This window comes from Oncorhynchus kisutch, unplaced genomic scaffold (assembly GCF_002021735.2).
Source record: "Oncorhynchus kisutch isolate 150728-3 unplaced genomic scaffold, Okis_V2 scaffold1680, whole genome shotgun sequence".
In the NCBI taxonomy this organism is placed as follows: Eukaryota; Metazoa; Chordata; class Actinopteri; order Salmoniformes; family Salmonidae; genus Oncorhynchus; species Oncorhynchus kisutch.
In genome coordinates, this window is record NW_022263625.1 from 164 (window position 1) to 28,159 (window position 27,996).

Here is a 27,996-nt window from a genome sequence, read left to right on the forward strand (position 1 = left end):
AGATGGACATTTCAAATACTATTTCAGTACGTTACATTCGTATGCAAACAACACCCACAACGGTGTGTGTGTATGTGTGTGTGTGTCTGTGTGTGTCTGTGTGTCTGTGTGTCTGTGTGTGTCTGTGTGTGTCTGTGTGTTGTCTGTGTCTGTGTGTCTGTGTCTGTGTGTCTGTGGTGTCTGTCTGTGTGTGTCTGTGTGCTGTGTTGTCTGTCTGTGTGTGTCTGTGTGGGTTGTGTCTGTGTGTCTGTGTCTGTGTGTCTGTTTGTGTGTGTCTGTGTCTGTGTGTGTGTCTGTGTGTGTGTCTGTGTGTGTGTGTGTCTGTGTGTGTCTGTGTGTGTTGTGTGTGTCTGTGGGTGTGTGTATGTTCCAGGGTCGAGCTGGGACGGATGGGAACAGAGGTGCTCCGGGTGAGACCGGTGGGAAGGTGAGAGAGGGATAGAACCTACTCTGATTGGCTTACTGTATCTTATTCTCTATGCTGACTGTACAGTATGTATATAAACCCATATCTTATTCTCTATGCTGACTGTACAGTATATATAAAACCCATCTCTTATTCTCCATGATGACTGTGTACAGTATATATATAACCCATCTCTTATTCTCTATGCTGACTGTACAGTATGTAGATAAACCCATCTCTTATTCTCTATGCTGACTGTACAGTATGTAGATAAACCATCTCTTATTCTCTATGCTGACTGTACAGTATGTATATATAAACCCATCTCTTATTCTCTATGCTGACTGTACAGTATGTAGATAAACCCATCTCTTATTCTCCATGCTGACTGTACAGTATGTATATAAACCCATCTCTTATTCTCTATGCTGACTGTACAGTATGTAGATAAACCCATCTCTTATTCTCCATGCTGACTGTACAGTATGTAGATAAACCCATCTCTTATTCTCCATGCTGACTGTACAGTATGTACACTGCTCAAAAAAATAAAGGGAACACTTAAACACCACAATGTAACTCCAAGTCAATCACACTTCTGTGAAATCAAACTGTCCACTTAGGAAGCAAACATGATTGACAATAAATTTCACATGCTGTTGTGCAAATGGAATAGACAACAGGTAGAAATTATAGGCAATAGCAAGACACCCCCAATAAAGGAGTGGTTCTGCAGGTGGTGACACAGACCACTTCTCAGTTCCTATGCTTCCTGGCTGATGTTTTGGTCACTTTTGAATGCTGGCGGTGCTTTCACTCTAGTGGTAGCATGAGACGGAGTCTACAACCCACACAGCTCATCCAGGATGGCACATCAATGCGAGCTGTGGCAAGAAGGTTGCTGTGTCTGTCAGCGTAGTGTCCAGAGCATGGAGGTGCTATCAGGAGACAGGCCAGTACATCAGGAGACGTGAAGGAGGCCGTAGGAGGGCAACAACTAGCAGCAGGACCACTACCTCCACCATTGTGCAAGGAGGAGCAGGAGGAGCACTGCCAGAGCCCTGCAAAATGACCTCCAGCAGGCCACAAATGTGCATGTGTCTGCTCAAACGGTCAGAAACAGACTCCATGAGGGTGTACGAGGGGCCCGAAGTCCACAGAGGGGGGGGTGCTTTACAGCCCAACACCGTGCAGGACGTTTGGCATTTGCCAGAGAACACCAAGATTGGCAAATTCGCCACTGGCGCCCTGTGCTCTTCACAGATGAAAGCAGGTTCACACTGTGCACATGTGACAGACGTGACAGACGAGTCTGGAGACGCCATGGAGAACGTTCTGCTGCCTGCAACATCCTCCAGCATGACCGGTTTGGCGGTGGGTCAGTCATGGTGTGGGGTGGCATTTCTTTGGGGGGCCGCACAGCCCTCTAGGTGCTCGCTAGAGGTAGCCTGACTGCCATTAGGTACCGAGATGAGATCCTCAGACCTATTGTGAGACCATATGCTGGTGCAATGCTAGACCTCATGTGTGGCTGGAGTGTGTCAGCAGTTCCTGCAAGAGGAAGGCATTGATGCTATGGACTGGCCCGCCCGTTCCCAGACCTGAATCCAATTGAGCACATCTGGGACATCATGTCTCGCTCCATCCACCAACGCCACGTTGCTCCACAGACTGTCCAGGAGTTGGCGGATGCTTTAGTCTAGGTCTGGGAGGAGATCACTCAGGAGACCATCCGCCACCTCATCAGGAGCATTCCCAGGCGTTGTAGGGAGGTCATACAGGCACGTGGAGGCCACACACACTACTGAGCCTCATTTTGACTTGCTTTAAGGACATTACATCAAAGTTGGATCAGCCTGTAGTGTGGTTTTCCACTTTAATTTTGAGTGTGACTCCAAATCAGACCTCCATGGGTTGATACATTTGATTTCCATTGATAGTTTTTGTGTGATTTTGTTGTCAGCACATTCAACTATGTAAAGAAAAATGTATTTAATAAGAATATTCATTCATTAAGATCTAGGATGTGTTATTTTAGTGTTCCCTTTAGTTTTTTGAGCAGTGTATATAAACCCTATCCAGCTCTCCTTCAAACTCACTAACTTCTGCAACTGGTCCTATGAACGGGATAGTCTGAGGGAATAACCCTCCTTTCTCTATTTCTCCCTGTTCTCTCTGTTCTCTCTGTTCTCTCTTTCTCTCTGTTCTCTCTGTTCTCTCTGTTCTCTCTGTTCTCTCTGTTCTCTCTGTTCTCTCTTTCTCTCTGTTCTCTCTTTCTCTCTGTTCTCTCTTTCTCTCTGTTCTCTCTGTTCTCTCTCTGTTCTCTGTTTTCTCTCTCTGTTCTCTCTCTTTTCTCTCTCTGTTCTCTCTCTCTGTTCTCTGTTTTCTCTCTCTGTTCTCTCTCTTTTGCTCTCTCTCTCTCTCTCTTCTCTCTCTCTCTCTCTCTCTCTCTCTCTCTCTCTCTCTCTCTCTCTCTCTCTCTCTCTCTCTCTCTCTCTCTTTCTCTCTCTCTCTCTGTTCTCTCTGATCTCTCTGTTCTCTCTGTCTTTCTGTTCTCTCTCTCTCTCTCTCTCTCTCTCTCTCTCTCTCTCTCTCTCTCTCTCTCTCTCTCAGGGTGACAGGGGATTTGATGGCTTGCCAGGTCTCCCAGGACACAAGGGACACAGGGTGAGTAACTGTTCTGTTCAACTTTCTATCTTTGATAACGTGACTGTCATGATTATTCTGTCCTGTGTATGTAATGTGTTCTCTCTCTCTCTCTCCCCCCCCCCTCTCTCTCGGCCTCTCAGGGGGAGATAGGAAAACCAGGCCCCCACGGTACTCTTGGGCTGTCAGAGAGAGGGTAAGACATTTGTGTGGTATGTGTTTTACCATATCAACGTGTGTGTGTGTTTTACATATCAATGTGTGTGTGTGTTTTACATATCAACGTGTGTGTGTGTGTTTTACATATCAACGTGTGTGTGTGTTTTACATATTAACGTGTGTGTGTGTGTTTTACATATCAACGTGTGTGTGTGTGTTTTACATATCAACGTGTGTGTTCTACATATCAACGTGTGTGTGTGTTCTACATATCAACGTGTGTGTGTGTGTTTTACATATCAACGTGTGTGTGTGTGTGTTTTACATATCAACGTGTGTGTGTGTTTTACATATTAACGTGTGTGTGTGTGTTTTACATATCAACGTGTGTGTGTGTTTTACATATCAACGTGTGTGTTTTACATATCAACGTGTGTGTTTTACATATCAACGTGTGTGTGTGTTTTACATATCAACGTGTGTGTGTGTGTGTTCTACATATCAACGTGTGTGTGTGTTTTACATATTAACGTGTGTGTATGTGTTTTACATATCAACGTGTGTGTTTACATATCACGTGTGTGTGTGTGTTCTACATATTAACATCTGTGTGTGTGTGTTCTACGTATTAACGTGTGTGTGTGTGTGTTTTACATATTAACGTGTGTGTGTGTGTGTTTTACATATCAACGTGTGTGTGTGTTTTACATATCAACATGTGTGTGTGTGTGTTTTACATATCAACGTGTGTGTGTGTGTGTTTTACATATCAACGTGTGTGTGTGTGTTTTACATATTAACGTGTGTGTGTGTGTGTGTTTTACATATCAACATGTGTGTGTGTGTGTTCTACATATTAACATGTGTGTGTGTGTGTTTTACATATTAATGTGTGTGTGTTTTACATATTAACGTGTGTGTGTGTTTTACATATCAACGTGTATGTGTGTGTGTTTTACATATCAACGTGTGTGTGTGTGTTTTACATATCAACGTGTGTGTGTGTTTTACATATCAACGTGTGTGTTTTACATATCAACGTGTGTGTTTTACATATCAACGTGTGTGTGTGTTTTACATATCAACGTGTGTGTGTGTGTTTTACATATCAACGTGTGTGTGTGTGTGTTTTACATATCAACGTGTGTGTGTGTTTTACATATTAACGTGTGTGTGTGTGTTTTTACATATCAACGTGGTGTGTGTGTTTTACATATCAACGGTGTGTGTTTTACATATCAACGTGTGTGTTTTACATATCAACGTGTGTGTGTGTTTTACATATCAACGTGTGTGTGTGTGTGTTCTACATATCAACGTGTGTGTGTGTTTTACATATTAACGTGTGTGTATGTGTTTTACATATCAACGTGTGTGTTTACATATCAACGTGTGTGTGTGTGTTCTACATATTTAACATGTGTGTGTGTGTTCTACATATTAACATGTGTGTATGTGTTCTACATATTAACATGTGTGAGTGTTCTACATATTAACATGTGTGAGTGTTCTACATATTAACATGTGTGTGTGTGTGTTCTACATATTAACATGTGTGTGTGTGTGTTTATGTACTGTATGTGTGTGTTAGGGTTCAGAAGGACAACCAGGACCAAGAGGACAGCCAGGTGATGCTGTGAGTGTTCACGCTCGCAGACGCACACACTGGAAATTGACTATTGATTGGTTTATAGTTGATTGCTGTGTGATCGTAAAACCTTTGATCTTTGACCTCCAGGGTTCCAGAGGGTTGAACGGACCCAGAGGTCACACTGGCCCTACAGGTCAGCCTGTGAGTATGACCTTTCACCTTTGACCCAATCTCTGACCGTAACCAGTCTGACCCTATCTCCAGCATTTCCCCCTCATCCTAGTCCTCATCCAAGCCTGAGAAAATAGATATCGTCCCAAATGGCACCCAATTCCCTATTTGGTGCCTTCTGGACCTTGGTCAAAGTGAATGCACTCTGCAGTTTGGGACGCAGAAAACGACTTCATCCTTACTATACTGTAGACCTACAGACTTCATCCTTACTATACTGTAGACCTACAGACTTCATCCTTACTATACTGTAGACCTACAGATTTCATCCTTACTATACTGTAGACATAAAGACTTCATCCTTACTATACTGTAGACCTACAGCCTTCATCCTCACTATACTGTAGACCTACAGACTTCATCCTTACTATACTGTAGACATAAAGACTTCATCCTTACTATACTGTAGACATAAAGACTTCATCCTTACTATACTGTAGACCTACAGACTTCATCCTTACTATACTGTAGACCTACAGCCTTCATCCTTACTATACTGTAGACCTACAGCCTTCATCCTTACTATACTGTAAACCTACAGACTTCATCCTTACTATACTGTAGACCTAAAGACTTCATCCTTACTATACTGTAGACATAAAGACTTCATCCTTACTATACTGTAGACCTACAGGCTTCATCCTTACTATACTGTAGACCTAAAGACTTCATCCTTACTATACTGTAGACCTAAAGACTTCATCCTTACTATACTGTAGACCTACAGACTTCATCCTACTATACTGTAGACCTAAAGACTTCATCCTTACTATACTGTAGACCTAAAGACTTCATCCTTACTATACTGTAGACCTAAAGACTTCATCCTTACTATACTGTAGACCTAAAGACTTCATCCTTACTATACTGTAGACCTAAGACTTCATCCTTACTATACGTAGACCTACAGACTTCATCCTTACAATACTGTAGACATATAGACTTCATCCTTAATATACTGTAGACCTAAAGACTTCATCCTTACTATACTGTAGACCTAAAGACCTCATCCTTACTATACTGTAGACCTAAAGACCTCATCCTTACTATACTGTAGACATAAAGACTTCATCCTTACTATACTGTAGACCTAAAGACGTCATCCTTACTATACTGTAGACATAAAGACTTCATCCTTACTATACTGTAGACCTAAAGACGTCATCCTTACTATACTGTAGACCTAAAGACTTCATCCTTACTATACTGTAGACCTACAGACTTCATCCTTACTATACTGTAGGCCTAGGGTAGCCTAGTGGTTAGAGCGTTGGACTAGTAACCGGAAGGTTGCGAGTTCAAACCCCCGAGCTGACAAGGTACAAATCTGTCGTTCTGCCCCTGAACAGGCAGTTAAACCCACTGTTCCCAGGCCGTCATTGAAAATAATAATGTGTTCTTAACTGACTTGCCTGGTTAAATAAAGGTAAAAAAATAAATAAAGGCTTTATGGTTGTTGCTCCAGGTCTCATTAAAACATGAACCCTGACCTCAACTCCAACCTGTCTCCACCTGCTGCTAACAAACTATGTTATGGTAATGATACATATGTTGACGTTACATTAACATCACATTAAACATGTTAACATCTTTATCAGATTAGAAGACATTCGCTTCTGTCTGTCTGCCAATATAACACCTTTCAACATGTAGTCTGTGACCTGCGGGTGTTACATGTTGGTTACACCTGTTCTAACCACACACACACACACACACACACACACACACACCTAGCAGAACAACTTCAATGCCTGAAGGCCTCACAGCTTGGTCTGATACCTGAATGTTTACTGCATCTATAAGCTGTTGTTTCCTGGTGGAAGGAAGCCCTGCCAGCTCCCTCAGTTAGCTACAGCCTCACAGCCTGGTCTGATACCTGAATGTTTACTGGACAGACAACACTAATGACAATCTATCTCTCTTCAGTATCTCTTCTTCCAACTTTTTGGTTGATTGACAGTTGTCCCTCTCTCCTCTTTCCCCTGTTTCCCCTATCCCCTCTCTCCTTTTTCTCCCCTTCTCTTTCCTCCCTCCCCAATCTCCCCCTTTCTGGCCTGTCTCCCCCTCTCTGGCCTGTCTCCCCCTCTCTGGCCTGTCTCCCCCTCTTCCCCCCTCTCTGGCCTGTCTCCCCCTCTCTGGCCTGTCTCCCCCTCTCTGGCCCGTCTCCCCCTCTTCCCCCCTCTCTGGCCTGTCTCCCCCTCTTCCCCCCTCTCTGGCCTGTCTCCCACTCTCTGGCCTGTCTCCCCCTCATCCCCCTTCTCTGGCCTGTCTCCCCCTCTTCCCCCCTCTGGCCTGTCTCCCCCTCTCTGGCCTGTCTCCCCCTCTCTGGCCTGTCTCCCCCTCTCTGGCCTGTCTCCCCCTCTCTGGCCTGTCTCCCCCTCTTCCCCCCTCTCTGGCCTGTCTCCCCCTCTCTGGCCTGTCTCCCCCTCTTCAGGGAATCCGAGGAGTGGATGGAATCCAAGGTTCTAAGGGAAACTTGGTGAGTGTGACGACTGAGACGTTCTAGAACCCCAACTATTCACTCTAGAACCCTGTGTTTACATCAACTGGAAGAGTGGTGTCTATGATGTCATTTCCTCTGTCTACAGGGACCTCCGGGGGAGATGGGAGCATCCGGGCAGCAAGGAAACCCTGGGTTGCAGGTACACACACACACACATGCACATACAAAAACACACACTAGTGATGCGCTGGTTGACTCGTAACCGACAGTCCCCAGCGGTTTATATCCGCGAGGCGGGCGGGTTTAGCTTCATGGAATATTGTGTGGATGAAGAGCGGGTGAGTGGTGGGCAGGTTGAATAAAGAGAAAACAGGTCATATCTATAGGCTACAGTGAAGGTTTTTCTGTCATCATTTTCTATCTGTTGTTAGTGCCGGAGCCTCAGCCTCAGCTATAGCTAATAACTATATATAATAATATAATAACTGTAATGGCCCAGATACACACCACTTAGACAGACAGAACCACGACAGACTTGAATTCAATCAGAGCAAAGCTGTGAAGTGGATAGTTGAAAATAAATATAACGGAGGACCAGAACAGTAGTGTAATGTTTTGGGAAAGACTTGTTGAAGTGGTTAAAAGAGGACGATGGCACGTCAAGGGAGCTGTACTGTTCAGATGGGTTCAATGGAACAGGAGCCTGACTGACACCTGGATACCGACTGTGGGTCTGTAACCTCTCACATAGTCTATACCTCTCACTAGTCTATAACCTCTCACATAGTCTATAACCTCCTACACTAGTATATAACCTCTCAATAGTCTATAACCTCTCACATAGTCCTATAACCTCTCACATAGTCTATAACCTCTCACATAGTCTATAACCTCTCACATAGTCTATAACCTCTCACATAGTCTATAACCTCTCACATAGCTATAACCTCTCACATAGTCTATAACCTCTCACATAGTCTATAACCTCTCACATAGTCTATAACCTCTCACATAGTCTATAACCTCTCACATAGTCTATAACTCTCTCACATAGTCTATAACCTCTCACATAGTCTATAACCTCTCACATAGTCTATAACCTCTCACATAGTCTATAACCTCTCACATAGTCTATAACCTCTCACATAGTCTGTAACCTCTCACATAGTCCTATAACCTCTCACATAGTCTATAGCCTCTCACATAGTCTATAACCTCTCACATAGTCTATAACCTCTCACATAGTCTATAACCTCTCACATAGTCTATAATCTCTCACATAGTCTATAACCTCTCACATAGTCTATAACCTCTCACATAGTCTATAACCTCTCACATAGTTTACCTATAGCCTCTCACATAGTCTATAGCCTCTCACATAGTCTATAACCTCTCACATAGTCTATAACCTCTCACATAGTCTATAACCTCTCACATAGTCTATAACCTCTCACATAGTTTATAACCTCTCACATAGTCTATAACCTCTCACATAGTCTATAACCCCTCTCACATAGTCCTATAACCTCTCACATAGTCTATAACCTCTCACATAGTCTATAACCTCTCACATAGTTCTATAACCTCTCACATAGTCTATAACCTCTCACATAGTCTATAACCTCTCACATAGTCCTATAACCTCTCACATAGTCTATAACCTCTCACATAGTCTATAACCTCTCACATAGTTTATAACCTCTCACATAGTCTATAAACTCTCACATAGTCTATAACCCTCTCACATAGTCTATAACCTCTCACATAGTCTATAACCTCTCACATAGTCTATAACCTCTCACATAGTCTATAACCTCTCACATAGTCTATAACCTCTCACATAGTCCTATAGCCTCTCACATAGTCTATAAGCCTTCACATAGTCTATAACCTCTCACATAGTCTATAACCTCTCACATAGTCTATAATCTCTCACATAGTCTATAACCTCTCACCTAGTCTATAACCTCTCACATAGTCTATAACCTCACATAGTCTATAACCTCTCACATAGTCTATAACCTCTTCACATAGTCTAACCTCTCACAAGTCTATAGCCTCTCACATAGTCTATAGCCTCTCACATAGTCTATAACCTCTCACATAGTCTATAACCTCTCACATAGTCTATAACCTCTCACATAGTCTATATAACCTCTCACATAGTTTATAACCTCTCACATAGTCTATAACTCTCAACATAGTCTATAACCCTCTCACATAGTCTATACCTCTCACATAGTCTATAACCTCTCACATAGTCTATAACCTCTCACATAGTCTATAACCTCTCACATAGGTCTATAACCTCTCCACATAGTCTATAACCTCTCACATAGTCTATAACCTCTCACATAGTCTATAACCTCTCACATAGTTTATAACCTCTCACATAGTCTATAACCTCTCACATAGTCTATAAACCCTCTCACATAGTCTATAACCTCTCAATAGTCCTATAACCTCTCACATAGTCTATAACCTACTCTCACATAGTCTATAACCTCTCACATAGTCTATAGCCTTTCACATAGTCCTATAACCCCTCACATAAGTCTATAACCTCTCACATAGTCTATAACCTCTCACATAGTCTATAACCTCTCACATAGTCTATAACCTCTCACATAGTCTATAACCTCTCACATAGTCTATAACCCTCTCACATAGTCTATAACCTCTCACATAGTCTATAACCTCTCACATAGTCTATAACCTCTCACATAGTCTATAACCTCTCACATAGTCTATAACCTCTCACATAGTCTATAACCCCTCTCACATAGTCTATAACCTCTCACATAGTCTATAACCTCTCACATAGTCTATAACCTCTCACATAGTCTATAACCTCTCACATAGTCTATAACCTCTCACATAGTCTATAACCTCTCACATATCTATAACCTCTCACATAGTCTATAACCTCTCACATAGTTTATAACCTCTCACATAGTCTATAACCTCTCACATAGTCTATAACCCCTCTCACATAGTCTATAACCTCTCACATAGTCTATAACCCCTCACATAGTCTATAACCTCTCACATAGTCTATAACCTCTCACATAGTCTATAACCTTTCACATAGTCTATAACCTCTCACATAGTCTATAACCTCTCACATAGTCTATAACCTCTCACATAGTCTATAACCTCTCACATAGTCTATAACCTCTCACATAGTCTATAACCTCTCACATAGTCTATAACCTCTCACATAGTCTATAACCTTTCACATAGAACAAATAAGGTTTTATATGTGAGATGGTTAAATAAAGAGCAAAATTATTGATTATTATATTTTGATTATTATATATGATTATTTGTGCCCTGGTCCTATAAGAGCTCTTTGTCACTTCCCACGAGCCGGCTTGTGACGACAACTCTCACTCATTCTTATGTTTAATAAATGTATCGTATAGTGTGTTTGGCAGGCTTACAATGATGGTAAAAAAAACAACATTTGAGAGTGCGCTGACCCTGGTGCTAGAGGGGGTACATCTGGAGGTTTGAATGTTTGAAGGGGTACGGGACTATATAAAGTTTGGGAACCACTGGTCTAGGACAACAACTAATGGCAGAAGAGAAGCTGCATGTATCTAAGTATAGACCCAAGTTGACTTACAAAGAGCCTTCCAAAATGTCGTAAATGATAAGCAGAAACAGAGGCCTGTCTAAAAAGGTCTGTCAACATTGTTTGACACCATCTCTTACTGTACAGTGTATTTTCTATATTAGCAGGTTAGGGTCAGGTTAGGGTTAGGGTTAGGTTAGGGTTAGGTTAGGGTTAGGGTTAGGTTAGGGTTAGGTTAGGGGTTAGGGTTAGGTTAGGGTAGGTTAGGGTTAGGGTTAGGTTAGGGTTAGGGTTCGGTTAGGGTTAGGGTTAGGTTAGGGTTAGGTTAGGTTAGGGTTAGGTTAGGGTAGGGTTAGGGTCAGGTTAGGGTTAGGGTTAGGGTTAGGTTAGGGTTAGGGTTAGGGTTAGGGTTAGGTTAGGGTTAGGGTTAGGGTTAGGGTTAGGTTAGGGTTAGGGTTAGGGTCAGGTTAGGGTTAGGTTAGGGTTAGGGTTAGGTTAGGGTTAGGGTTAGGGTTAGGTTAGGGTTAGGGTTAGGTTAGGGTTAGGTTAGGGTTAGGTTAGGGTTAGGGTTAGGTTAGGGTTAGGGTTAGGTTAGGGTTAGGTTAGGGTTAGGTTAGGTTAGGGTTAGGGTTAGGTTAGGGTCAGGGTTAGGTTAGGGTTAGGTTAGGGTTAGGTTAGGGTTAGGTTAGGGTTAGGTTAGGGTTAGGGTTAGGGTTAGGGTTAGGTTAGGTTAGGGTTAGGTTAGGGTTAGGTTAGGGTTAGGGTTAGGGTTAGGGTTAGGGTTAGGTTAGGGTTAGGTTAGGGTTAGGGTTAGGGTTAGGGTTAGGTAGGGTTAGGGTTAGGTTAGGGTAGGTTAGGGTTAGGGTTAGGTTAGGGTTAGGGTTAGGTTAGGGTCAGGTAGGTTAGGGTTAGGTTAGGGTTAGGTTTAGGGTTAGGTTAGGGTTAGGTAGGGTCAGGTTAGGTTAGGGTTAGGGTTAGGTTAGGGTTAGGTTAGGGTTAGGGTTAGGGTCAGGTTAGGGTCAGGTTAGGGTCAGGTTAGGTAGGTTAGGGTTAGGGTTAGGTTAGGTTAGGGTTAGGTTAGGGTTAGGGTTAGGTTAGGGTTAGGTTAGGGTTAGGTTAGGGTTAGGTTAGGGTTAGGGTTAGGTTAGGGTTAGGTTAGGGTTAGGTTAGGGTCAGGGTTAGGTTAGGGTTAGGGTTAGGTTAGGGTTAGGGTTAGGGTTAGGTTAGGTAGTTAGGGTTAGGTTAGGGTTAGGTTCGGTTAGGGTTAGGGTCAGGTTAGGGTTAGGTTAGGGTTAGGGTTAGGGTCAGGTTAGGGTTAGGTTAGGGTCAGGTTAGGGTTAGGTTAGGGTTAGGTTAGGGTTAGGTTAGGGTTAGGTTAGGGTTAGGTTAGGGTCAGGTTAGGGTTAGGTTAGGGTTAGGGTTAGGGTCAGGTTAGGGTTAGGTTAGGGTTAGGTTAGGGTCAGGTTAGGGTTAGGGTTAGGGTTAGGGTTAGGTTAGGGTTAGGTTAGGGTCAGGTTAGGGTTAGGTTAGGGTTAGGTTAGGGTCAGGTTAGGGTCAGGTTAGGGTTAGGTTAGGGTCAGGTTAGGGTCAAGTTAGGGTCAGGTTAGGCCCAGGTTAGGCCCAGGTTAGGCTCAGGTTAGGGTTAGGTTAGGGTCAGGTTAGGGTCAGGTTAGGGTCAGGTTAGGGTCAGGTTAGTGTTAGGTTAGGGTCAGGTTAGGCCCAGGTTAGGGTTAGGTTAGGGTCAGGTTAGGGTCAGGTTAGGGTCAGGTTAGGGTCAGGTTAGTGTTAGGTTAGGGTCAGGTCAGGTTCGTCACATGTAGTCAGGGTTAGGGTTAGGGTTAGGGTTAGGGTTAACCCTTTGGCCAATGGGTAATTAGCGGGCGGGTTGAACAAACAGCATCTGACCTGCGCTTCATTATCACACCGACACTCTGAACTCCCTCTCTCTGTCTGTCTCTAACAGGGGTTTCCTGGTCCTCAGGGTCTGGTGGGCTTGCCAGGACTTAAGGTAGGACTGTCCTAAATATGTTGTCAACATATACTGTATATTAAACATGTCAATGTTAAGGTAGGACTGTCCTACCATATTAAACATGTTAAAGTTAAGGTAGGACTGTCCTACCATATTAAACATGTTAAAGTTAAGGTAGGACTGTCCTACCATATTAAACATGTTAAAGTTAAGGTAGGACTGTCCTACCATATTAAACATGTTAAGGTAGGACTGTCCTACCATATTAAACATGTTAAGGTAGGACTGTCCTACCATATTAAACATGTTAAATTAAAGGTAGGACTGTCCTACCATATTAAACATGATAAAGTTAAGGTAGGACTGTCCTACCATATTAAACATGTTAAAGTTAAGGTAGGACTGTCCTACCATATTAAACATGTTAAGGTAGGACTGTCCTACCATATTAAACATGTTAAGGTAGGACTGTCCTACCATATTAAACATGTCAGGTAGGACTGTCCTACCATATTAAACATGTCAGGTAGGACTGTCCTACCATATTAAACATGATAAAGTTAAGGTAGGACTGTCCTACCATATTAAACATGTCAAATTTAAGGTAGGACTGTCCTACCATATTAAACATGATAAAGTTAAGGGGTAGGTTGTGGTTGAAACATACCAACACAGAATCTATGAGATACTGTATGTCAATATACAGTTGAAGTCAGAAGTTTACATACACATAGATTGGAGTCATTAAAACTTGTTTTTCAACCACTCCACAAATTTCTTGTTAACAAACTATAGTTTTGGCAAGTCGGTTAGGACATCTACTTTGTGTATGACACAAATCATTTTTCCAACAATTGTTTACAGACAGATTATTTCTCTTATAATTCCCTGTATCATAATTCCAGTGGGTCAGAAGTTTACATACACTAAGTTGATTGTGCCTTTAAACAGCTTGGAATATTCTAGAAAATGATGTCATGGCTTTAGAAGCTTCTGATAGGCTAATTGACATAATTTGAGTCAATTGGAGGTGTACCTGTGGATGTATTTCAAGGCCTACCTTTAAACTCAGTGCCTCTTTGCTTGACATCATGGGAATATCAAAAGAAATCAGCCAAGACCTCAGAAGAAATTGTAGACCTCCACATGTCAGGTTCATCCTTTGGAGCAATTTCCAAACACCTGAAGGTACCACGTTCATCTGTACAAACAATAGTACGCAAGTATAAACACCATGGGACCACGCAGCCGTCATACCACTCAGGAAGGAGATGCGTTCTGTCTCCTAGAGATGAACAGACTTTGGTGCGAAAAGTAAAAATCAATCCCAGAACAGCAGCAAAGGACCTTGTGGAGATGCTGGAGGAAACAGGTACAAAAGTATCTATATCCACAGTAAAACGAGTCCTATATCGACAGAACCTGAAAGGACGCTCAGCAAGGAAGAAGCCACTGCTTCAAAACCGCCATAAAAAGCCAGACTACGGTTTGTAACTGCACATGGGGACAAAGATTGTACTTTTTGGAGAATTGTTCTCTGGTTTGATGAAACAAAAATATAACTGTTTGGTCATAATGACCATCATTATGTTTGGAGGAAAAAGGGGGGGGCTTGCAAGCCGAAGAACACCATCCCAACCGTGAAGCAGCACCATGTTGTGGGGGTGCTTTGCTGCAGGAGGGACTGGTGCACTTCAAAAGATAGATGGCATCATGAGGACGGAAAATAATGTGGATATATTGAAGCAACAAGACATCAGTCAGGAAGTTGAAGCTTGATCGCAAATGGGTCTTCCAGATGACAAATGGACAAGCATACTTCCAATGTCAAAATGTCTTGAGGACAACAAAGTCGAGGTGTTGGAGTGGCCGTCACAAAGCCCTGAACTCAATCCTATAGAAAATGTGTGGGCAGAACTGAAAAAGCGTGTGCGAGCAAGGAGGCCTACAAACCTGACTCAGTTACACCAGCTCTGTCAGGAGGAATGGGCCAAAATTCACCCAACTTAATGTGGGAAGTTTGTGGAAGGCTACCTGAAACGTTTGACCCAAGTTAAACAATTTAAAGGCAATTATACCAAATACTAATTGAGTTTGTAAACTTCTGACCCACTGGGAAGATGATAAAAGAAATCAAACTGAAATAAATCTCTCTACTATTATTCTGACATTTCACATTCGTAAAATGAAGTGGTGATCCTAACTGACCTAAAACAGGGAATATTTAATAGGATTAAATGTCAGGGATTGTGAAAAACTGAGTTTAAATGTATTTGGCTAAGGTGTATGTAAACTTCTGACTTCAACTGTATATGGAACATGCCAAAACACAGGAATGTATGACAACATATGCTTTACATGCCGTATGATATGATGAGATATGCCAAAACACAGGAATGTATGACAACATATACTTTACATGCCGTATGATATGATGAGATATGCCAAAACACAGGAATGTATGACAACATATGATGAGATATGTCAAATTAAAGGTATAGGTTGTAATTAAAATGGCTTTGTCTCTCAGGGGCCCCAAGGGAAGAAAGGGTTGCAGGGACTACCTGGGAATGATGGACCTACCGTGAGTCCTGCATACACACACACTAACACACTAACACACACTAACGCACAGGGACTACCTGGGAATGATGGACCTACCGTGAGTCCTGCATACACACACACTAACACACACTAACACACTAACACACACACTAACACACTAACACACACTAACACACTAACACACTAACACACACACACACTAACACACTAACACACACTAACACACAGGGACTACCTGGGAATGATGGACCTACTGTGAGTACTGCATACACACACTAACACACTAACACACACACTAACACACACTAACACACTAACACACACACTAACACACTAACACACACTAACACACTAACACACACTAACACACACTAACACACTAACACACACACACACTAACACACTAACACACACTAACACACAGGGGCTACCTGGGAATGATGGACCTACTGTGAGTACTGCATACACACACTAACACACACACACACACGCTAACACACTCGCACGCTAACACACACGCACGCTAACACACACACACGCTAACACACACGCACGCTAACACACACGCACACTAACACACACTAACACACACACAGACACACGCTAACACATAAACTAACACACACACACACGCATATGCTAACACACACGCTAACAAACTCACACACGCTCACACACACACACACACACACACACACACACACACACACACACACACACACACACACACACACACTAACACACATGCTAACACACACACACACACACACTAACATACACACTAACACACACACATATGCTAACACACACGCTAACAAACTCACACATGCTAACACACACACATATTCGCTCTCATCCATATGATCTTGTCCTTGTGTCTACAGGGTCACCCAGGGAGAGAGGGGACTCCAGGAGAGAAGGGACTACCGGTAAGCCTGTGTGTGTGTGTGTGTGTGTGTGTGTGTGTGTGTGTGTGTGTGTGTGTGTGTGTGTGTGTGTGTGTGTGTGTGTGTGTGTGTGATGTTACTGATGTGTCTCTGTGTGTGTGTATAGGGCCCACCAGGAGTCCAGGGGCCTATAGGATATCCAGGATCAAGAGGAGTGAAGGTACATTCTAAATCTGTGTTCCGTTCTGATTCTCTGTCTCTGTGTTTCCGTTCTGTTTGTTCTGATTCTCTGTCTCTGTGTTCCGTTCTGATTCTCTGTCTCTGTGTTCCGTTCTGTTTGTTCTGATTCTCTGTCTCTGTGTTCCGTTCTAATTCTCTGTCTCTGTGTTCCGTTCTGTTTGTTCTGATTCTCTGTCTCTGTGTTCCGTTCTGATTCTCTGTCTCTGTGTTCCGTTCTGATTCTCTGTCTCTGTGTTCCGTTCTGTTTGTTCTGATTCTCTGTCTCTGTGTTCCGTTCTGTTTGTTCTGATTCTCTGTCTCTGTGTTCCGTTCTGTTTGTTCTGATTCTCTGTCTCTGTGTTCCGTTCTGTTTGTTCTGATTCTCTGTCTCTGTGTTCCGTTCTGTTTGTTCTGATTCTCTGTCTCTGGGTTCCATTGTAAGTGTGTATTCTCTGTCTCTGGGTCCCTGTAAGTGTGTATTCTCTGTCTCTGGGTTCCATTGTAAGTGTGTATTCTCTGTCTCTGGGTTCCATTGTAAGTGTGTATTCTCTGTCTCTGGGTTCCATTCTAAGTGTGTATTCTCTGTCTCTGGGTTCCATTCTAAGTGTGTATTCTCTGTCTCTGGGTTCCATTCTAAGTGTGTATTCTCTGTCTCTGGGTTCCATTCTAAGTGTGTATTATCTGTCTCTGGGTTCCATTGTAAGTGTGTATTCTCTGTCTCTGCCACAGGGAGCGGACGGAATTAGAGGAATGAAGGGAAGCAAAGGGGAGAAGGTGAGAGAGACACAGCTCTACCCTGAGTTATCTCTGTTTTACCCAGCTCTACCCTGAGTTATCTCTGTGTTTTACCCAGCTCTACCCTGAGTTATCTCTGTGTTTTACCCAGCTCTACCCTGAGTTATCTCTGTGTTTTACCCAGCTCTACCCTGAGTTATCTCTGTGTTTTACCCAGCTCTACCCTGAGTTATCTCTGTGTTTTACCCAGCTCTACCCTGAGTTATCTCTGTCTTTTACCCAGCTCTACCCTGAGTTATCTCTTTGTTTTACCCAGCTCTACCCTGAGTTATCTCTGTGTTTTACCCAGCTCTACCCTGAGTTATCTCTTTGTTTTACCCAGCTCTACCCTGAGTTATCTCTGTGTTTTACCCAGCTCTACCCTGAGTTATCTCTTTGTTTTACCCAGCTCTACCCTGAGTTATCTCTGTGTTTTACCCAGCTCTATCCTGAGTTATCTCTGTGTTTTACCCAGCTCTACCCTGAGTTATCTCTGTCTTTTATCCAGCTTTACCCTGAGTTATCTCTGTCTTTTACCCATCTCTACCCTGAGTTATCTCTGTGTTTTATCCAGCTTTACCCGGAGTTATCTCTGTTTTATCCAGCTCTACCCTGAGTTATCTCTGTGTTTTACCCAGCTCTACCCTGAGTTATCTCTGTGTTTTACCCAGGTCTACCCCGATTAGCTCTGTGTTTTTTACAAAGCACTACCCAGAGTTATCTCTGTGTTTCTGACCTGTTCCGGGTTGTAGGGTGAGGATGGGTTCCCCGGCTCTAAGGGAGAGATGGGGCTGAAAGGTGACGGGGGTGACAACGGTGTCCCAGGGTCCAGGGGAGAGGATGGTCCTGAAGGACCTAAAGGACAGGCTGGACCCCTGGGGGAGGCTGGAGCCGTGGGCATCGCTGGAGAAAAGGTAGGTGGTACACAGATGGGGTGTGTGTGTGTGGGAGGAAGGGTGTTGGGGGGGGCGTGTTTGAACACGATTTTGAACCACTGTTGTCTGCGCTGTCCCACTGAGCTAAAAAAAAGTTATATGAAGTCAACATTTCCAGAAGACTCAGTCTTATCTGCTTCTACTCTCTCTCTCTCTCTCTCTCTCTCTTCTCCTCCTCCTCTTCTCTCTACTCCTCCTCCTCTCTCTCTCTCTTTCTCTCTCTGTCTCTCTCTCTCTCTCTCTCTCTCTCTCTCTCTCTCTCTCTCTCTCTCTCTCTCTCTCTCTCTCTCTCTCAGGGTAAACTGGGAGTTCCAGGGTTACCGGGGTATCCTGGACAAAAAGGACCGAAGGTGAGAGGAGTTAATATATCAAGTAAACCAATATACATGTCAGTTAACACAGAGAAGGCTAACACATTGTCTGATCGTAGCAGTAACTAACACATTGTCTGATCGTAGCAGTAACTAACACATTGTCTGATCGTAGCAGTAACTAACACATTGTCTGATCGTAGCAGTAACTAACACATTGTCTGATCGTAGCAGTAACTAACACATTGTCTGATCGTAGCAGTAACTAACACATTGTCTGATCGTAGCAGTAACTAACACATTGTCTGATCGTAGCAGTAACTAACACATTGTCTGATCGTAGCAGTAACTAACACATTGTCTGATCGTAGCAGTAACTAACACATTGTCTGATCGTAGCAGTAACTAACACATTGTCTGATCGTAGCAGTAACTAACACATTGTCTGATCGTAGCAGTAATGTTTCTGTGTGTCAATTCCAACAGGGTTCGGATGGTTTTCCTGGATCTATTGGAGTTTTGGGAGAGAAGGGGAAGAGGGTGAGTAGTAGAGGGAGGCTTTATCATAGGGGGTGTTCATACATTCAATCTGGAGTGCCAGAGTGCACTCTGGGCGTTCCTAAATTCAGAGCGACCGTTGTCATGTGGTCCAGACCGTTGTCATGTGGTCCAGGCCGTTGTCATGTGGTCCAGGCCATTGTCATGTGGTCCAGACCGTTGTCATGTGGTCCAGACCGCTGTCATGCGGTCCAGGCCGTTGTCATGCGGTCCAGACCGTTGTCATGTGGTCCAGGCCGTTGTCATGTGGTCCAGACCGTTGTCTTGTGGTCCAGACCGTTGCAGACAGAGCTGGTTAGGCTGTTGTCATGTGGTCCAGACCGTTGTCATGTGGTCCAGACCGTTGTCATGTGGTCCAGACCGTTGTCATGTGGTCCAAAGGTTTACCAACACCGCTCATATTCAACAGGTGTTAAGCGTTTGTAAATTCTTCCGTTATTCTGCGCTCTGGCACACTTAGACGAGATGCTCGGAAATAGGAGTAGATAGCCAGAGTGAATTTACCAGCGCACACATAGATATTCATAACATAGAGATCCCATATGTAATTCTATGCCATACGGGACATGGACACGTCAATATTTATTGTATTTATATTGTGTTTCTATGTAATTGATACACACTTTCATCAAGTCGGTGCTTTAGAAAACACACAAAAAAAGTTTATTGTCAAATACAGTATATTGTCAGGTACAGTATACAGTATATTGTCAGGTACAGTATACAGGATATTGTCAGGTACAGTATATTGTCAGGTACAGTATACAGTATATTGTCAGGTACAGTATACAGTATATTGTCAGGTACAGTATACAGTATATTGTCAGGTACATTATACAGTATATTGTCAGGTACAGTATATTGTCAGGTACAGTATACAGTATATTGTCAGGTACAGTATACAGGATATTGTCATGTACAGTATACAGGATATTGTCATGTACAGTATATTGCCAGGTACAGTATATTGCCAGGTACAGGATATTGTCAGGTACAGTATATTGTCAGGTACAGGATATTGTCATGTAGAGTATATTGTCAGGTACAGTATACAGTATATTGTCAGGTACAGTATACAGGATATTGTCAGGTACAGTATATTGTCAGGTACAGTATATTGTCAGGTACAGTATACAGTATATTGTCAGGTACAGTATACAGTATATTGTCAGGTACAGTATATTGTCAGGTACAGTATACAGGATATTGTCATGTACAGTATATTGTCAGGTACAGTATATTGTCAGGTACAGTATACAGGATATTGTCATGTACAGTATATTGTCAGGTACAGTATATTGTCAGGTACAGGATATTGTCAGGTACATTATACAGTATATTGTCAGGTACAGTATATTGTCAGGTACAGTATACAGTATATTGTCAGGTACAGTATATTGTCATGTACAGTATATTGTCAGGTACAGGATATTGTCAGGTACATTATACAGTATATTGTCAGGTACAGTATATTGTCAGGTACAGTATACAGTATATTGTCAGGTACAGTATATTGTCAGGTACATTATACAGTATATTGTCAGGTACAGTATATTGTCAGGTACAGTATACAGTATATTGTCAGGTACAGTATATTGTCAGGTACAGTATACAGTATATTGTCAGGTACAGTATACAGGATATTGTCAGGTACAGTATACAGGATATTGTCAGGTACAGTATATTGTCAGGTACATTATACAGTATATTGTCAGGTACAGTATATTGTCAGGTACAGTATACAGTATATTGTCAGGTACAGTATATTGTCAGGTACAGTATACAGTATATTGTCAGGTACAGTATACAGTATATTGTCAGGTACAGTATACAGTATATTGTCAGGTACAGTATATTGTCAGGTACAGTATACAGGATATTGTCAGGTACAGGATATTGTCAGGTACAGTATACAGGATATTGTCAGGTACAGTATACAGTATATTGTCAGGTACAGTATATTGTCAGGTACAGTATACAGGATATTGTCAGGTACAGTATATTGTCAGGTACAGTATATTGTCAGGTACAGTATACAGTATATTGTCAGGTACAGTATATTGTCAGGTACAGTATACAGTATATTGTCAGGTACAGGATATTGTCAGGTACAGTATATTGTCAGGTACAGTATACAGGATATTGTCAGGTACTGTATACAGGATATTGTCAGGTACAGGATATTGTCAGGTACAGTATACAGTATATTGTCAGGTACAGTATACAGTATATTGCCAGGTACAGTATATTGTCAGGTACAGTATATTGTCAGGTACAGTATATTGTCAGGTACAGTATACAGTATATTGTCAGGTACAGTATATTGTCAGGTACAGTATATTGTCAGGTACAGTATACAGTATATTGTCAGGTACAGTATACAGGATATTGTCAGGTACAGGATATTGTCAGGTACAGTATACAGTATATTGTCAGGTACAGTATACAGTATATTGCCAGGTACAGTATATTGTCAGGTACAGTATATTGTCAGGTACAGTATACAGTATATTGCCAGGTACAGTATACAGTATATTGTCAGGTACAGTATACAGTATATTGTCAGGTACAGTATACAGTATATTGTCAGGTACAGTATATTGTCAGGTACAGTATACAGTATATTGTCAGGTACAATATACAGTATATTGTCAGGTACAGTATACAGTATATTGTCAGGTACAGGATATTGTCAGGTACAATATACAGTATCTTGTCAAGTACAGTATACAGTATATTGCCAGGTACAGTATATTGCCAGGTACAGTCTGTATGGTGTACCCATGGTAACGGTCTGTCCTGTTTTCTCTTCCACAGGGTCCCGGGGGGGAAGCAGGCAGTGCAGGACAGAGGGGTCCTAACGTGAGTACTGTCTGTGTGTGTACGTGTGTGAGTACTGTCTGTGTGTGTACGTGTGTGTGTGTGTGAATACTGTCTGTGTGTGTACGTGTGTGTGAGTACTGTCTGTGTGTGTACGTGTGTGTGTGTGTGTGTGTGTGTGTGAGTACTGTCTGTGTGTGTACGTGTGTGTGAGTACTGTCTGTGTGTGTACGTGTGTGTGTGTGTGTGTGTGTGAGTACTGTCTGTGTGTGTACGTGTGTGAGTACTGTCTGTGTGTGTACGTGTGTACGTGTGTGTGTGTGTGAGTACTGTCTGTGTGTGTACGTGTGTGAGTACTGTCTGTGTGTGCGTGTGTGTGTGTGTGTGAGTACTGTCTGTGTGTGCGTGTGTGTGAGTACTGTCTTTGTGTGCGTGTGTGTACGTGTGTGAGTACTGCCTGTGTGTGTGTGTGTGTCTGTGTTTGTCTCTGTGTGTTTATCTATGTGTGTGTGTGTGTGTGTGTGTGTATTTGTCTCTGCCTATGCGTGTTTATCTGTGCGTGTAATACTGTTGCTTATCCTGCAGGGGGTGCGTGGGGGCCGGGGTGCCAAGGGACCAACGGGGAAGACAGGGGGAAAGGTCAGAGTTCAATCCATTCTAATCATTATGAGGTCATCATAATCTCTCTATCCAGCAGTAATACAGCATGCATCACAAATGGCACCCTAAAAATGTGTGCACTACACAGAGAATAGAGTGCCTTTGGTAAGGGTACCCTATTCCCTTCATAGTGCACTACTTTTGATTAGTACACTACACAGAGAATAGGATGCCATTTGGAGCATAACCTCAGTCACACTGATTAATATTATTAATATTATAGTATATATAGTATAGTATTATATACGTTAATAGTATATAGTATAGTATTATATACGTTAATAGTATATAGTATAGTATTATATAAGTTAATAGTATATAGTATGGTATTATATAAGTTAATAGTATAATATAGTATTCTATAAGATAATAGTATAGTATACAGCTTAGTAGTCTATAAGTTAATAGTATAGTATATTGTATAGTATTCTATAAGATAATAGTATAGTATACAGCATAGTAGTATATAAGTTAATAGTATAGTATATTGTATAGGATTCTAGAAGTTAATAGTATAGTATATTGTATAGTATTCTATAATTGAATACAGAGCATTCGGTATAGTATATTGTATAGTAGTCTATAAGTTAATAGTATAGTATATTGTATAGTATTCTATAATTGAATACAGAGCATTCGGTATAGTATATTGTATAGTAGTCTATAAGTTAATAGTATAGTATATTGTATAGTATTCTATAATTGAATGCAGAGCATTCGGTATAGTATATTGTATAGTAGTCTATAAGTTAATAGTATAGTATATTGTATAGTATTCTATAATTGAATGCAGAGCATTCGGTATAGTATATTGTATAGTAGTCTATAAGTTAATAGTATAGTATATTGTATAGTATTCTATAATTGAATACAGAGCATTTGGTATAGTATATTGTATAGTAGTCTATAAGTTAATAGTATAGTATATTGTATAGTATTCTATAATTGAATACAGAGCATTCGGTATAGTATATTGTATAGTAGTGTATAAGTTAATAGTATAGTATATTGTATAGTATTCTATAATTGAATACAGAGCATTCGGTATAGTATATTGTATAGTAGTGTATAAGTTAATAGTATAGTATATTGTATAGTATTCTATAATTGAATACAGAGCATTCGGTATAGTATATTGTATAGTAGTGTATAAGTTAATAGTATAGTATATTGTATAGGATTCTATAATTGAATACAGAGCATTCGGAAAGTATTCAGACCCCTTAACCTTTTCCACATTTTGTTAGGTTAGGCCTTATTCTAAAATGGATTAAATGTTTTTTCCCTCCCTCATCAATCTAAACACAATATCTCATAATGACAAAAACAGATTTTTAGACATTTTAGCAAATCCAATTTAAAAAATGAGATCTCTGTACTTTGCTCTGTTCATCTTTCCCTCGATCCTGACTAGTCTCAGTCCCTGTCACTGAAAAACATCCCCACAGCATGATGCTGCCACCACCATGCTTCACCGTAGGGATGGTGCCAGGTTTCCTCCAGATGTCACACTTGGCATTCAGGCCAGAGAGTTCAGTCTTGGTTTCATCAGACCAGAGAATCTTGTTTCTCATGGTCTGAGAGTCTGTAGGTGCCTTTTGGCAAACTCCTAGTGACCTGTCATGTGCCTTTTACTGAGTAGTGGCTTCCGTCTGGCCTCTCTACCATTAGGCCTGATTGGTGGAGTGCTGCAGAGATGGTTGTTCTTCTGGAAGGTTCTCCCATCTCCACAGAGGAACTATAGAGCTCTGTCAGAGTGACCATCGGGTTCTTGGTCACCTCCCCGACCAAGGCCCTTCTCCCCTGATTGCTCAGTTTGGGCAGGCGGTCAGCTCTAGGAAGAGTCTTGGTGGTTCCAAACTTCTTTCATTTAAGAATGATGGAGGCCCCTGTGTTCTTGGGGACCATCGATGCTGCTGAAATGTTTTTTTACCCTTTCCCAGATCTGAGCCTGAGCCAGATCTGAACACAATCCTGTCTCCTTCGACCTCACGGCATTGTTTTTGCTCTGACATGCACTGTCAACTGTGGGACCTTATATAGACAGGTGTGTGCCTTTCTAAATCATGACCAATCAATTAAATTTACCACAAGTGGACTCCTCCAATCAAGAAACATCTCAAGGATGGAAACAGGATGCACCTGAGCTCAATTTTCGAGTCTCATAGCAAAGGGTCTGAATACTTATTTAAATACGTTTATTTTTATATTTTACTTTTATACATTTTGCAAACATTTCTCATAACCTTTATTATGATGGGGCATTGTGATGTCATTATAGGGTATTGTGATGTCATTATAGGGTATTGTGATGTCATTATAGGGTATTGTGATGTCATTATAGGGTATTGTGATGTCATTATAGGGTATCGTGATGTCATTATAGGGTATTGTGATGTCATTATAGGGTATCGTGATGTCATTATAGGGTATTGTGATGTCATTATTGGGTATTATGGGGTGTTTACAGTGCAGATTACTGAGGATTTAAAAAAAAAAAAATCCATTTTTAGGATAAGGCTGTAACGTAACGAAATGTGGACAGAGTCCAGTGGTCTAAATACATTCTGTACATATAGATTTATATTCCCGACTCGGACATTGTACATATAGATTTATATTCCCGACTCGGACATTGTACATATAGATTTATATTCCCGACTCGGACATTGTACATATAGATTTATATTCCCGACTCGGACATTGCTCGTCCTAATATTTCTACATTTCTTGATTCCATTCTTATACTTTTTCGGTTTGCCTGTATTGCTTTGTATTGTTAGATATTACTGTCGGAGCTGGGAACATAAGCATTTCATTACACCCGCAGTAACACTCGCTAAATATGTCTATGCGACCAACACAATTGTATTTGATTAGTCTGTTTTCCGTGCTGTCTGTCACAGGGCTCCTCTGGACATGATGGACCCAATGGACCAACTGGAGACAGGGTAAGGACAGGAACGTCATGCCTCATTGATCGGTTTATTGATTGATTGGTTAATTAGTTGATTGGCTGATTTGTTAATTAGTATATTTGTTGACTGGTTGATTGGTTGATTTGTTAATTGGCTAACTTGCTAATTGCTTAATTGATTGAATTACGTGTTTGATTGGTTGGATAAGTGTTTGATTAATTAACTGATTGACTGTCTGATTGATTCATTTATGTGTTGTCTAGGGGCCTCAAGGGCCACAAGGACGGAACGGGGAATCAGGACCCAAGGGACCGAACGTGAGTGACACACACACACACACACACACACAAAAGAGTACTATTGAGGACACTCAGTTCTGCTGTCATTGTGGTGTAACAGGATGTTGAATTGTGTTACTGTGATGTCCCTTCCTGTGTGTGTGTGTGTGTGTAGGGTCCAGCGGGGAAAGATGGACTTCCGGGTCATCCAGGTCAGAGAGGAGAGCCGGTGAGTAGAGGTTAGAGGTCACAAGAAGTTACCCAAATACACCTATCCATCCACTAATGTCTCTCTCTTCTCTTTCTCTCTCCCTCTCCCTCTCCCTCTCCCTCTCCCTCTCCCTCTCTCTCTCCCTCTCTCTCTCTCTCTCTCTCTCTCTCTCTCTCTCTCCCTCTCTCACTCCCTCTCCCCCACTCTCTCTCTCTCTCTCTCTCTCTCCCTCTCCCTCTCCATCTCCTCTCTCTCTCTCTCTCTCTCTCTCTCTCCAGGGTTTCCAAGGAAAGACGGGACCCCCAGGTCCAGGAGGTGTTGTGGGGCCACAGGTGAGTCTGATTGGTTGCTATGTGTGTTCTCTCTAATCTGATTGGTCTGTTTGTGTTCTCGCTAACCTGATTGGTTGCTGCAGGGTAAATCAGGTGAGACCGGGTCGTTGGGAGACAGAGGTCACCCCGGGTCACCTGGCGTACCGGGAGAGCAGGGCTTACCTGGCGCCGCCGGGAAGGAGGGAGCTAAGGTGATTCTTCGTCATCATCATCATCATCATCATTATTATGAATCATCATTGTTTTCACCCCGATAATCACCATTACCAGTCATTACAAAAATCATCTTCATTGATTGGTAAGTTCAATTGACCTCATGAGCGTTCCACCAATCAGAGCTGTTGTTGTTGTTGTTTCCAGGGGGACCCGGGCACAGGAGGGACTTCTGGGAAAGCTGGTCCTCCAGGACTTAGGGGCTTCAGAGGCAGCAGAGGGGCCGCCGGGGGCATGGTAACACACATACACACAGACACAGACAGACACAGAGACAGACACAGAGACAGACACAGAGACAGACACAGAGAGACACAGACACTGATACAGACAGACAGACAGACAGACAGACAGACAGACAGACAGACAGACAGACAGACAGACAGACAGACAGACAGACAGACAGACAGACAGACAGACAGACAGACAGACAGACAGACAGACACACAAACAGACACAGAGACAGACACAGAGACAGACACAGAGACAGACACAGAGACAGACACAGAGACAGACACAGAGACAGACACAGAGACAGACACAGAGACAGACACAGAGACAGACACAGAGACAGACAGACAGACAGACAGACAGACAGACAGACAGACAGACAGACAGACAGACAGACACAGAGACAGACACAGACACAGATACACAGACACAGAGACAGACACAGACACACAAACAGACACAGACAAACAGACACAGACACAGACACAGGCACACAAACAGACACCGACACAGACACAGACACAGACACCGACACAGACACAGACACAGACACACACACAGAGACAGACACAGAGACTGACACAGACACAGGGACCGACACAGACACAGATACAGATCCTGTGATGGTGTGACAGCAGTGTGTTCTCCCCAGGGTCCTGCTGGTCTGAAAGGAGGTGAAGGACCAGTCGGAGCAGCAGGAGCTATAGTGAGTCCTCTCTCCTCTCCTTCTACATCTGTCCTCTCTCTCTATTCCTCACTTCCTCTCTCTCCATCTGCCAACACAGACCCCAGACAGACACTTCCTCTCTCTCAATCTGCCAACACAGACCCCAGACAGACACTTCCTCTCTCTCCATCTGCCAACACAGACACTTCCTCTCTCTCAATCTGCCAACACAGACCCCAGACAGACACTTCCTCTCTCTCCATCTGCCAACACAGACCCCAGACAGACACTTCCTCTCTCTCAATCTGCCAACACAGACCCCAGACAGACACTTCCTCTCTCCATCTGCCAACACAGACCCCAGACAGACACTTCCTCTCTCTCAATCTGCC

The 27,996-nt window shown here is 42.5% G+C and overlaps 1 long non-coding RNA gene and 1 pseudogene across 1 annotated transcript; both read left to right on the forward strand.

Moving 5' to 3' along the window:
• Window positions 1-358: 358 nt before the first annotated feature.
• Window positions 359-3,254, forward strand: LOC116367483 (uncharacterized). The gene is made up of 3 exons (XR_004208353.1): window positions 359-427; window positions 3,020-3,073; window positions 3,196-3,254. It is a non-coding gene; the product is annotated as an uncharacterized LOC116367483 (long non-coding RNA).
• A 1,529-nt stretch (window positions 3,255-4,783) lies between these two features.
• LOC116367482 (collagen alpha-1(XI) chain-like) overlaps window positions 4,784-27,996 on the forward strand; it is a 40,406-nt pseudogene continuing 17,193 nt past the window's right edge.